This window comes from Canis lupus, chromosome 8 (genome assembly GCF_003254725.2).
Source record: "Canis lupus dingo isolate Sandy chromosome 8, ASM325472v2, whole genome shotgun sequence".
Taxonomy (NCBI): domain Eukaryota; kingdom Metazoa; phylum Chordata; class Mammalia; order Carnivora; family Canidae; genus Canis; species Canis lupus.
In genome coordinates, this window is record NC_064250.1 from 73,112,122 (window position 1) to 73,124,540 (window position 12,419).

Genomic DNA, 12,419 nt, shown 5'->3' on the forward strand with positions numbered 1-12,419 from the left:
GTATGTGTGTGTATGTGTGTCTTCATGTGCATGTGTTTTGGGGGTGTGTGCCTCTGTGTGTGTCCTGGTGTGTCTCCATGTGTGTGTGCATGGAGGCCTGTGTCTGCATATGTGTGCATGTGTGCCTCCATGTGTGTGTATGTGGAGGGCAGTGTCTGTGTCTGTGCATGTGTATCTCCATGTGCATGTGTGTGCATGGAGGCCTGTGTGTGTGTGTATGTGTGCATATGGTTTTTATGTGTGTGTGTGCGTGGGGGCCGGTTTCTGCATGTGTTTCATGTGTCTCTCCCTGTATAGGTGTTCCTGCGTGTTTGTGTGTGTGTTTGGGGGAGCAGGGAATGGTGATCCCTACCCTAGTTCCAAAAGGCCTTGCTGATGGTGGAGGGCTGAGGGAAGGTGGTGTAGGCAAGGACCTAGTGGCCAGACCCATTATGCTAGAGAATGTGGTGAAACCTGGTGGTGGGCACTTGGACAGTGCAAGCTGAATCTTCCCCTGCCCCTCCTTGGTGACCTAGGTCAGGTGGGCCCCATCCAGTGTCTCATGGGTTCAGATATTCTCTAGGAGCTGGGGGGCCTAAGGCCCCCCTCTGAGGCTCGGCTCTGGAGTTAGCGCCTGTGGGGCAATGGAGGACAAATGATGAGCTCTGGCTAAGGGGCTGCTTGGAGGGAGGGCTGAGCTGCAAGTGCTTCTCAGATGCTTTAGAACTAGATGTTTACAAAGAGCAGCTGCAGATAGCCTTTAGATATGCCAGACTCAGCTGGGGCTCAGCTCCCATGCTCCCCATGGTGGAGGCAGGTCCCATATTTGTCCTGGACAGTGAGATCCACCGACCTCCTTGCTGTCCTTGGTTGTGGCTCCAGATGCAGGCCTTTGGAACATCCCCCAAGGTTCCTTCCCCCAGGGCACGCCTGGATGCACCTCTGCCTGTGCTTCATTGGGCTCCCTTCCCCATGAAGTGCCCCTCCTGGGGTCATTCCTGTTCCTTCTTGGTGCCTGTCCACGCAGTCAAGATGTTGTCACCATGTATTGGAAAATAGGCTCCCATTGTCAAGTGTATGGCATCTCCTCCTTGTCATTTAAATGCCCCCATTATTAGCAAGCTGGAGCATCTTTTCAGAGACAGCAGCAATTTGGACATCTGTCTTTGCTCTTACCATGTTTTCTAAAAGTTTCCTTGGCAATTTTGTGGAAATTTGTAAGGCAGTCATTTCTAGATGCCAGCCCCTTGCTGGCTTTAAACATGAGATGACCTTGTCTTATGTAGCTACCAGCCTATTAATGCTGCTCATGGTGTCCTTCAATTAGCAGAAATTCCTGGTTTCCTTGTGGCTAAATTTATTGGTTATTTGTCCGTAGGCTTCACGTATGGAGGCTGCTGTATGAGCTTCCTGGGATCACAAGCTTAAAGCCACATAAAGGGACCCCCACATTCTGGAAGCCAGGAATCTGAAATCAAGGTTTTACCAGGGCTGAGCTGCCCCTTTCAGGCCTGGGTAGCTGCGGACATCAAGCAACTCTCTGCCTCAGTCTTCACATAGCCCTATGTATCACTTCTCCTTACAAGGATGCCAGTCATTGGACTGAGGACCCACCTGAAATCTAGTACGACCTCATTGCAAAACCCTTAACTTAGTTACCTTGGCAAAGACCCTATAGCCAAAGAAAGTTGTATTCTGAAGTTATGAGTGGGCATAGCTCCACCCAGGCAGATGCTAATCCCTGTGCTACACCAGCCTGGCCAGTCCTTTCCCTTTTTGCTTTGGAGCTGGCCTTTCAGATGTAATGATGCAACCCTAACAGGCTGCACCACTGCCCATCTTGTTTATGCTGTGAGGTAGAGACCCAGGTTGTCTACCAACCTCCCAGAGGTCCTGGGGCCTGGTGGGGACTCCCTCACTGCACACCCAGTCCTCCACATTGCTTGGAGCCTTGAGTTTATAGATTAGTGACATCCTTTTCCAATGACAATTTAATGTTACCATTTGGGGACAGTCTCACTGAAACCCCTCATCCTTTGCTGGTATTTCTCAACACTGTCAAAGCTGCAACTGGATCTCAAACATACATAAACTAACAAAACCAGCTCATCCAGAATTTTGATTGAGAAGACATTGTATCTCTCAGCTGGGGAGACAAGTGGCACTCACCTGACGAGCCGTCCCACCCAAAATCTCATCTCTCCAGACACTCAGAGTTTTTTCATGTACTTTACTGGAGTTTGCACTTCTCCACAAAAGCCTTGGACATCTTTTCTCAGGTGACTCCCTAGATCATTGTGACTCATGCCTCGTTTTCCTTAGGAGGCTTTTGCTGACACAGACGAGCGTGACTGCTACTGGTAAGCTGGTCTTGCATTTGGAAACTCTGATGGTGTTCTTGCTAGTTCTAATAGATATCTGTGGATACGATTGGATTTTCATTGCATATGATCATGTCATCTGAAAATAATGATAATTTTGCATCTTTCCTTTCAGCCTTAATGGTTATTGTTTTCTTCTTTGTCACATAGATTGGCTGGGACCTTCAATGTGTTGCATGACCATTTTTCAGACTGTTTTAACCACACTACTTACCAGAAAAACATTTGTATTGTGATCTAATGCCTATATATGTATTATTTATATATAGTACATTCATTGCCCTTACATAGATACTGTTTGTTTATGTAACTGAAACAAAATTTTCACAAAACACCTACCCCTTGTTATGTACAATGCATTAACTCTTCTGTCTGTAACTGATTTCACACTGTAAGTAGGTCAGCTCACATACAGTAGGGCAGCAGTGATGTGGTGTTCTCACCTTGTCCCTGGACATGCTGAAACAACACTGAAGTCCATCCACCAAGTGTGTTTGCCATGGCTTTATTCCTTTTTTCCTACATTCTCATAAGCTAATGAAGCACATTTTAGTATTCTCTCCTAATGTCTCTATCAACTTGTTAGATAAACTTCCTTGCATTGTCCTTAGTGAATATTTTTTAAAGATTTATTTATTTATTTATTTATTTATTTATTTATTTATTTATGAGAGAGAGAGAGAGAGAGAGGGAGAGGCAGAGACAGAGGGAGAAGCAGGCTCCATGCTGGGAGCCCGCAATGCACGACTTGATCCTGGGGCTCCAGGGCCAAAGGCAGGCGCTAAACTGCTGAGCCACCCAGGGATCCCTCATTCTTAGTGAATATTATGTGCTCCTGAATTTGCCACAAGGAACTTAGATATAATATTTTACTACTTTACCTAAATTATAAGAACCTTGAGTAAGTGTGGACTCATGTGCCACTCATCCTGTGTGTTGCTATCATGCACTTTGCATCTGTAGATAGAGAGACAGAGTCACAGAGCCAGCAGGAGAATGATGAGAGGTAAGACTTAGAAACCCAGCGGGATCCCTGGATGGCGCAGCGGTTTAGCGCCTGCCTTTGGCCCAGGGCGCGATCCTGGAGACCCGGGATCGAATCCCACGTCAGGCTCCCGGTGCATGGAGCCTGCTTCTCCCTCTGCCTCTCTCTCTCTCTGTGTGTGACAATCATAAATAAATAAACATTAAAAAAAAGAAACCCAGAGCCACAGGACCATAACGAGAATGAGAGGTAAGAGATACAGCCCCAAGTCACAGACCCAGGAGATAAATGTGAGAGATAAGAGATAGAGACCCTACGTTACAGAGCAAGGTGCACATTGATGAGAGGTAAGATATAGACAGAGCCACAGAATCAGTAGGAAAATGATGAGAGAAAGAGAAGAGAGACCAGGGTCACAACCAAATAGAGATTGATGGAAGGTAAGAGATAGGGACCAAGAGTCACAAAACAAGAGGGGGGGATGGATGAGTGGTAAAAGAGTGAGACCAGGTGGCAGAATGAGGAGGTGAAAGATGAGAGGTAAGAGAGAGACTCAGAGGCACAGAATCAGGAGGTGAATGATGAGAGATTGGAGAAACAACCCAGAGTCACTGAACCAGGAGATGAATTATGAGATGGAAGAGATAGAGTTCCAGAGTCAAGAATCCGGAGAAGATTAATGAGGGGTAAGAGAATGAGACCCAGAGTCACACAAAAAGGAGGAGAATGATGACAGGTAAAGGATAGTGACCCAGAACAGGAGGAGACAAATGGGAAGTTAGAGATAGAGACCCAGAAGCACAGATACAGAGTAGTAAGAGATAGAGACCCAGGATACAGAACTAGATGGTGATTGATGAGAGATAAGAGAGAGAGACCCAGTGTACAGAACAAGGTGGAGAAATGTAAGTGGTAAGAGATAGAGACCCAGGATCACAGAAAGAGGAGGAGAATGATGAGAGCTAAGAAATAGAGACCCAGAGTCACAAAACCAGGAAGGGAAGGATGAGAGGTTAGAGATACAGACCTAGAGTTACAGAACGAGTAGGAGAAGTATAAGAGGTAAGAGTTAAAGAACCAGTCACGGAGCCAGGAAGAGAATTATCAGAGGTAAGAGATACCCAGTGCCACAGACCCAGGAGGAGAATGATGAGAGGTAAGAGATAGAGAGGCAGAGTCACAGACCCAAGAGGAGAATGATGAGAGGTAAGAGATAGAGACCCAGAGTCACATAACCATGAGGGGAAGGATGAGAAAGAGGATATAGAGATCCAGGTCACAGAACCAGGAGGTGGATGATGAGGTAAGAGATAGAGACCCAGAGTCTCACAACCAGGAAGTGAATTATGAGAGGTAAGTGATAGAGTTCCAGAGTCAGAGTCAGGAGGAAATTATTTAGAGGTAACAGATGGAGACCCAGGGTCACAAAAAAGAGGAAAAGCGATGAGAGGTAAGAGATAGAGACCCAGAGTCACAGAAGCAGGAGGGGATTGATGAGAGGTAAGAGACAGAGACCCAGGGTGACATAACCAGGATGAGAGATGTAAGAGGTAAGAGATAGAGATCCACAGTCATAGAACCAGGAGGAGAATGGTGAGAGGAAAGGGATAGAGCCATAGAGTCACAAAATGAGAATGAGAAAGTAGAGAAGTAAGAGATAAAGACCCAGAGTCACAGAACCAAGAGGAGTTTGAGGAGAATTAAGAGATAGAGATCCAGAGTCACACAAAAAGGAGGGGAATTATGAGAGGTAAGAGATAGAGACCCAGGATCACAGAACAAGTGGAGATGGATGAGAGTTAAGGGATAGAGAGGCAGAGTCACAGAGCCTGGAGCAGAATTATGAGAGGGAAGAGATAGAGTTCCAGGGTCACAGAGCCAGGAGGCAATTATGTGAGATAACAGATAGAGATCCAGAATCACATAAGAAATTGGACAACTATGAGAGGTAAGAGATAGAGACCCAGAGTCACAAAACCAGGAGGGGAAGGATGAGAGATAGGAGATATAACTCAGTGTCACAGAACTAGGAGGTGAATAATGAGAAGTAAGAGACTGAGATGCAGAGTCACAGAACCAGGAGGAGAAGCATTAGAGGTAAGAGATAGAGACCCAGAGTCACCAAGCAGGAAGTGAATGATGAGAGATAAGAGATAGTTATGGAGAGTCACAACCAGGAGTGGAAATATGAGAAGTAAGGGACAGAGACCCAGATTCACAGAACCAGGACATGAATGATGAGAGGTAGGAGATAGAGACCCAGAATCACAGAACAAGTAGGAGAATGATGAGAAGTAGGGTATAAAAACCCCAAGTCACAGAACCAGGAAGTGAATGATAAGAGGTTGGAGTAGAGACCGAGAGTCACAGAACCAGGAGGAGAGGAGAGTGATGAGAGGTAAAAGATACAGACACAGAATCATACAAGCTACAGGTGAATGATGAGATGCAAGAGAGAGTGATGCAAAGTCACAGAACCAGGGGGAGAATTATGAGAAGAAAGGGATAGAGACCCATAGTCACTGAAATGGAAGATGAATGTCAAGAGATAATAGATAGAGACCCAGAGTCACAGAGCCAGGAAGAGAATGATTAGAGGTAAGGGACAGAGATCCAGAGTAACAGAACCAGTAGGATATTGATGAGTAAAAAGAGAGAGACCTAGATCACAAAACCTGGACACAAAAAATGAACATAAGAGATACTCAGAGTCACACAACCAGTAGGTAAATGATCAGAGAAAAGAGATAGAGACCTAGAGTCACAGAACCAGGATATGACTCTTCAATAAATGGTGCTGGGCTGCTGGGGATTTACCCCAAAGATGCAGATGCAATGAAAGGCTGGGACACCTGCACTCCGATATTTCTAGCAGCAATGTCCTCTATAACCAAACTGTGGAAGGAGCCTTGATGTCCATCAAAAGATGAATGGATAAAGAAGATGTGGTTTATGTATACAATGGAATAATACTCAGCCATTAGAAATGACAAAGACCCACCATTTGCTTTGACAAATCGTTGAAGGTGGATGGACCTGGAGGGTATTATGCTGAGCGAAATGAGTCAATCGGAGAAGGACAAACATTATATGGTCCCATTCATTTGGGGAATATAAATAATAGTGAAAGGGAATATAAGGGAAGGGAGAAGAAATATGGGGAAATATCAGAAAGGGAGACAGAACATTAAGACTCCTAACTCTGGGAAATGAACTAGGGGTGGTGGAAGGGGAGGAGGGCAGGGGGTGGGGGTGAATGGGTGACGGACACTGAGGGGGGGCACTTGACGGGGTGAGCACTGGGTGTTCTTCTGTATGTTGGCAAACTGAACATCAATAAAAAATAAATTTATTATTAAAAAAAGAATTAATTAATTAATTATGATAGACATAGAGAGAGAGAGAGAGAGGCAGAGACAGAGGGAGAAGCAGGCTCCATGCTGGGAGCCTGATGCACAACTTGATCTTGGGGCTCCAGGATCGCGCCCTGGGCCAAAGGCAGGCGCTAAACTGCTGAGCCATTTGGGATCCTTCATCCTTAGTGAATATTATGTGCACCCTGAATTTGCCACAAGGAATTTGGATGTAATATTTTACTACTTTTCCTAAATTATAAGAACCTTGAGTAAGTGTGGACTCATGTGCCACCCGTCCTGTGTGTTGCTATCGTGCACTTTGCATCTGTACCTGTTATTGACCTCATGATATGCTGATAACAATTTTTTTGCTTTATTATTTTTTTTAACTTAGGTCTTTTTTTTAAATTTATGATAGACATAGAGAGAGAGAGAGAGGCAGAGACATAGGCAGAGGGAGAAGCAGGCTCCATGCACCAGGAGCCCGACGTGGGATTCGATCCCGGGTCTCCAGGATCGCGCCCTGGGCCAAAGGCAGGCGCCAAACCGCTGCGCCACCCAGGGATCCCAATTTTTTTGCTTTAAACAATCAATTATACTTGTAAGAAATTAAGAGGGAGGAAGATACTTCTGTTTCTGTGCGCTTGCCATGACTGGTGTTCCCTGTCCCTCCTGCAGACCTGAGTTTCTGCTCGGGGTTCTTTGCCTACAGTGTGGAGACTCTTGGGGAGTCTTCCATGGCAGGTGTCCTGGAATCGGTCTCTCTCAGTTTTTGTCGATCTACTGAATGCTGTTTTCCGTGGATATGGAACTCCAAATGGAACCCTCCGACACTCTAAAGATGCCCTCCTGTGGTTTTCTGGCTAGTACTTTTTCAAGAGGGAAGCCCCAGATAATGTGTTCCCTGTGTGTATCATTATTTCTCTGTGTCTGCTCCTGTCATGCCTCTGGACACACATGACATGTGTAACACACAGATACTCTCTATCTATATACTGATACATATTAAAGTTTTCCGATCTTTCTTACACCTTCTCCAATCTGCTGTTAAGCTCACCAAGTGATTTTAAACAATGCAGAATTGTACGTACTAGTTCTAGAATGTCCCTTTCCTGGATGTCTTTGAACATTTGAAAAGTACTTGCCTCAGAGTCCCTGTCTGATAATTGGGTCTGTGTCTGATCATCTTGTGGGTTGATCTCCATGGACTGATTTCTATTTTGACTGTGGCTCACATTTTCTTATTTCTTTGCATATTTAGTAACTCGTGTCTATACTGGGTGTTGTGGATGTTATTAACATGGACTTGATTTTCACTCTTCCTTGGAAAAGTATTGATTGTTATATAAGGATTAGTACTTTGACTGGAATCAAATTCCAAAATTTGTCTGCCTTGTGGTTGGCAGTGGCAGGAGCCTCTGTTCTCTTGAGCTCCTGGCTGGCATTACTTACGAGGCCTTTGGAGTTTTCTAGCACCCGCCCCGTTTAGGGATCTGCCAAGAGCTTGGGAGCTGTTTACATGTAGAATTTTGGGTTATCCTTCGGTGGCTCCCATCCTTAATTCCCCGCTGCTCCTGAAGTGCAGGCCCCAGCCCCATGACCTCCCCAGACCTGAGACAGCTGGTGTTTCTACCTGTTCCTAGATGAACCTGCCACAGGGACTGGGTTTTGTCTTCAGGCAGATCCTTGTAGGGAGCAATCTTGTGCAACGTCTGCCTGATTCTGGGCTTTCTCTCTGGCAGTATCAGATTTCTGGCTCTCGAGCAGTGTTTGCAGAGTCTTCAGTGTCTGTGAAGTTCAGTCTGCTACAAGCCACACTCCCACTGGTGCAACCATAACCACTTTCTCTCCTGTGGTTTCTCAGACGATCACTTCCCGAGTCACAAGCATGGCCCAGCGTCCTTCCCATCTGGCTATTTGGATACCTGTTGTGGCACATGCGTTCAATTTTTTTGTGCATTTCTCTCTTGAGCCATGTGATTGTTTCTGTGGGTTCCACAAGCTTATAGGAAATATATATTTTTTAATTTTTATTTATTTATGATAGTCACACACACACACACACACAGAGGCAGAGACATAGGCAGAGGGAGAAGCAGGCTCCATGCACTGGGAGCCCGAGTGGGATTCAATCCTGGGTCTCCAGGATTGCGCCCTGGGCCAAAGGCAGGCACTAAACCACTGTGCCACCCAGGGATCCCGCTTATAGGAAATATTGTGCAACTCTTGGAAATGGACCAATGACTTCTCAAGTCTTTGGAGGAAATAAAGGCATTGTCTGGTACACCCTTCTGGGTGGTCTGATCCAGTGGTGGCTCTGAGCTTTTTGCCCTCTCTGGGCTCATTCAGAATTCCCTGAGCTGTAGGCTGTTGATGACAATGTACATTCTCTTCTTAGTAAGGATGGTTGATTCTTCCCTGCCTCCCATGGAAAAAGTCGGATGCCTTTGAAGATGCACGTACATATAAATGCTTTTTCACATTCTTGATTCAACTATGGAAGGGAGATGCTTTGACTTCTACTGAATTGACGCATTATACAGAATGTTTGAAAGGTGTCCATTATATGTCCACATGGGAACTAGCTTGACACGTGGCACATGTGTCTTTTCCCTGAGGGCCCCACTTCTCCTGGGTCCAGGAGATCCTGTGGCCTGGGTGGGTAGGAGACCAGGTGCAGAGGAGCAGGACCAGGGCAGCCACACCGCCTTATGCAGGGGTTCTGTTACAGGGTGCTCTCCCGGCAGAGTGTCCATGACCCCACAGATTGCGCTCTTCTGTTCCAGGGCCTGAGGCCCCCCCCATGATTTCATTCACAGCACTAGTCACAACAGTCCTTAATGTTTGTGGAATCATGTATGGCATGGCCTCCTTTGCCCTGGATGGTCACTTCCTTGTGACCAGAGACCACACCTATCTCATTGAGCACAGGGTCCTTGCTGCTGGTGCTAATGGCAAGGGGCCCTCTGGGAACTCCTTATCCTGTACATAGGGATGGCATCTTCAGAGACCTTCCAGCACCACTGTCCTCTCATCTTTATCCTCCTGGTTCTGAACTCTGGGTCTCTATCTCTTACTTCTGAACTACCCTCTGCTGGTTCTGTGACCCTGGGTCTCTAACTCTTACTTCTCATCTGTATCTTCCTGTTTCTGTGACTCTAGATCCCTATGTCTTACGTCTCCTCATTCTCCTCCTTTTTGTGTGACTCTGGGTCTCTACCTGTTACCTCTCATTAATCTCCTCCTAGCTCTGTGACACTGGAACTCTCTTACCTCTCATAATTCACTTCCTGATTCTGTGACACTGGGTCTCTATCTCTTACCTCTCATCAACCTCCATCTGGTTCTGTGACCTGGGTCTCTATCTCCTACCTGACATCAAACTCCTCCTGGTCTATGACTCTGGGTCTCTATTACCTACCTTTCATCATGCACTGCATGGTTTTGTGACTCTGGGTCTCTATCTCTCACTTCTCATCATTCTCCTCCTAGTTCTGTGACTCTGCATCTCTCCCTATTACTTCTCATCTTTCACATATAGCTTGTGTGACTCTGGGTCTCTATCTCCTATCTCTCATCATTCATGTCCTGGTTCTTCTTTTAAAATATTTTTTAAATTGAAGTTCGTTTGCCAACATATAGCATAACACCCTGTGCTCATCCCATCAAGTGCCCCCTTCAGTGCCCATCACCCAGTCACCCCAACCCCCCACCCACCTCCCTTTCCACCACCCCTTGTTAGTTTCCCAGAGTTAGGAGTCTCTCATGTTCTGTCTCCCTCACTGATATTTCCCACTCATTTTCTCTCCTTTCCCCTTTATTCCCTTTCAGTATCATTTATATTCCGCAAATGAATGAGAACATATAAGGTTTGTCCTTCTCCGATTGACTTATTTCACTCAGCATAATACCCTCCAGTTCCATCCACATCGAAGCAAATGGTGGGTATTCATTGTTTCTAATGGCTGAGTAATATTCTATTGTATACATAGGCCACATCTTTATCCATTCATCTTTTGATAGACACTGAGGCTCCTTCCACAGTTTGGCTATTGTAGACATTGCTGCTATAAACATCGGGGTGCAAGTGTCCCGGGGTGCAAGTGTCACTGTATCTGTATATTTGGGGTGAATTCCCAGCAGTGCAATTGCTGGGTCATAGGGTGGATCTATTTTTAAATCTTTGAGGAACCTCCACACAGTTTTCCAGAGTGGCTGCACCAGTCCACATTCCCACCAACAGTGCAAGAGAGTTCCCCTTTCTCCACATCCTCTCCAACACTTAGTGTTTCCAGTCTTGTTAATTTTCCCCATTCTCACTGGTGTGAGGTGGGATCTCATTAGTGTTTTAATTTGTATTTCCCTGATGGCCAGTGATGTGGAGCATTTTCTCATGTGCTTGTTGGCCATGTCTACGTCTTCCTCCGTGAGGTTTCTGTTCATGTCTTTTGACCATTTCATGATTGGATTGTTTGTTTCTTTGCTGTTGAGTTTCAAAAGTTCTTTATAGATCTTGGATACTAGCTATTTATCTGATAGGTCTTTTGAAAATATCTTCTCCCATTCTGTAGGTGGTCTTGTAGTTTTGTTGACTGTTTCTTTTGCTGTGCAGAAGCTTTTTATCTTGATTAAGTCCCAATAATTCTTTTTTGCTTTTGTTTCCCTTGCCTTTATGGATGTATCTTGCAAGAACTTGCTGTGGCCAAGTTAAAAAAGGGTGGAACTTGTGTTCTCCTCTAGGATTCTGATGGATTTTTGTATCACATTTAGGTCTTTCATCCATTTTGAGTTGATCTTTGTGTATGGTGCAAGAGAGTGGTCTAGTTTCATTCTTCTGCATGTGGCTGTCCAATTTTCCCAGCACCATTTATTGAAGAGTTATGTCCTGGTTCTGTGACTCTAGGTCTCTATCTCTTTTCTCTGATCATTTACCTACTGGTTGTGTGACTCTGAGTATCTCTTATGTTCATTTTTTGTGTCCAGGTTTTGTGATCTAGGTCTCTATCTTTTTACTCATCAATATCCTACTGGTTCTGTTACTCTGGATCTCTTCCCTTACCTCTAATTATTCTCTTCCTGGCTCTGTGACTCTAGGTCTTTATCTCTTATCTCTTGACATTCATCTCCCATTTCAGTGACTATGGGTCTCTATCCCTTTCTTCTCATAATTCTCCCCCTGGTTCTGTGACTCTGCATCTCTCTCTCTTGCATCTCATCATTCACCTGTAGCTTGTATGATTCTGTGTCTGTATCTTTTACCTCTCATCACTCTCCTCTCCTCCTGGTTCTGTGACTCTCGGTCTCTACTCCAACCTCTTATCATTCACTTCCTGGTTCTGTGACTTGGGGTTTTTATACCCTACTTCTCATCATTCTCCTACTTGTTCTGTGAATCTGGGTCTCTGTCCCTTACTTCTCATATTTCCCCTCCTGGTTGTGACTCTTCATCCCTATCTCTTATCTCTCATCATTCACTTCCTGCTTGGTGACTCTGGGTCTCTATCTCTTACCTCTAATTTCTTTATGATAGTCACACACACACACACAGAGTGAGAGAGAGAGAGACATAGGCAGAGGGAGAAGCAGGCTCCATGCACTGGGAGCTCGATGTGGGATTCGATCCCGGGTTTCCAGGATCGCGCCCTGGGCCAAAGACAGGCGCTAAACCACTGGGCCATCCCTATCTCTTACCTCTAATGCTTCTCCTCCTGGTTCTGT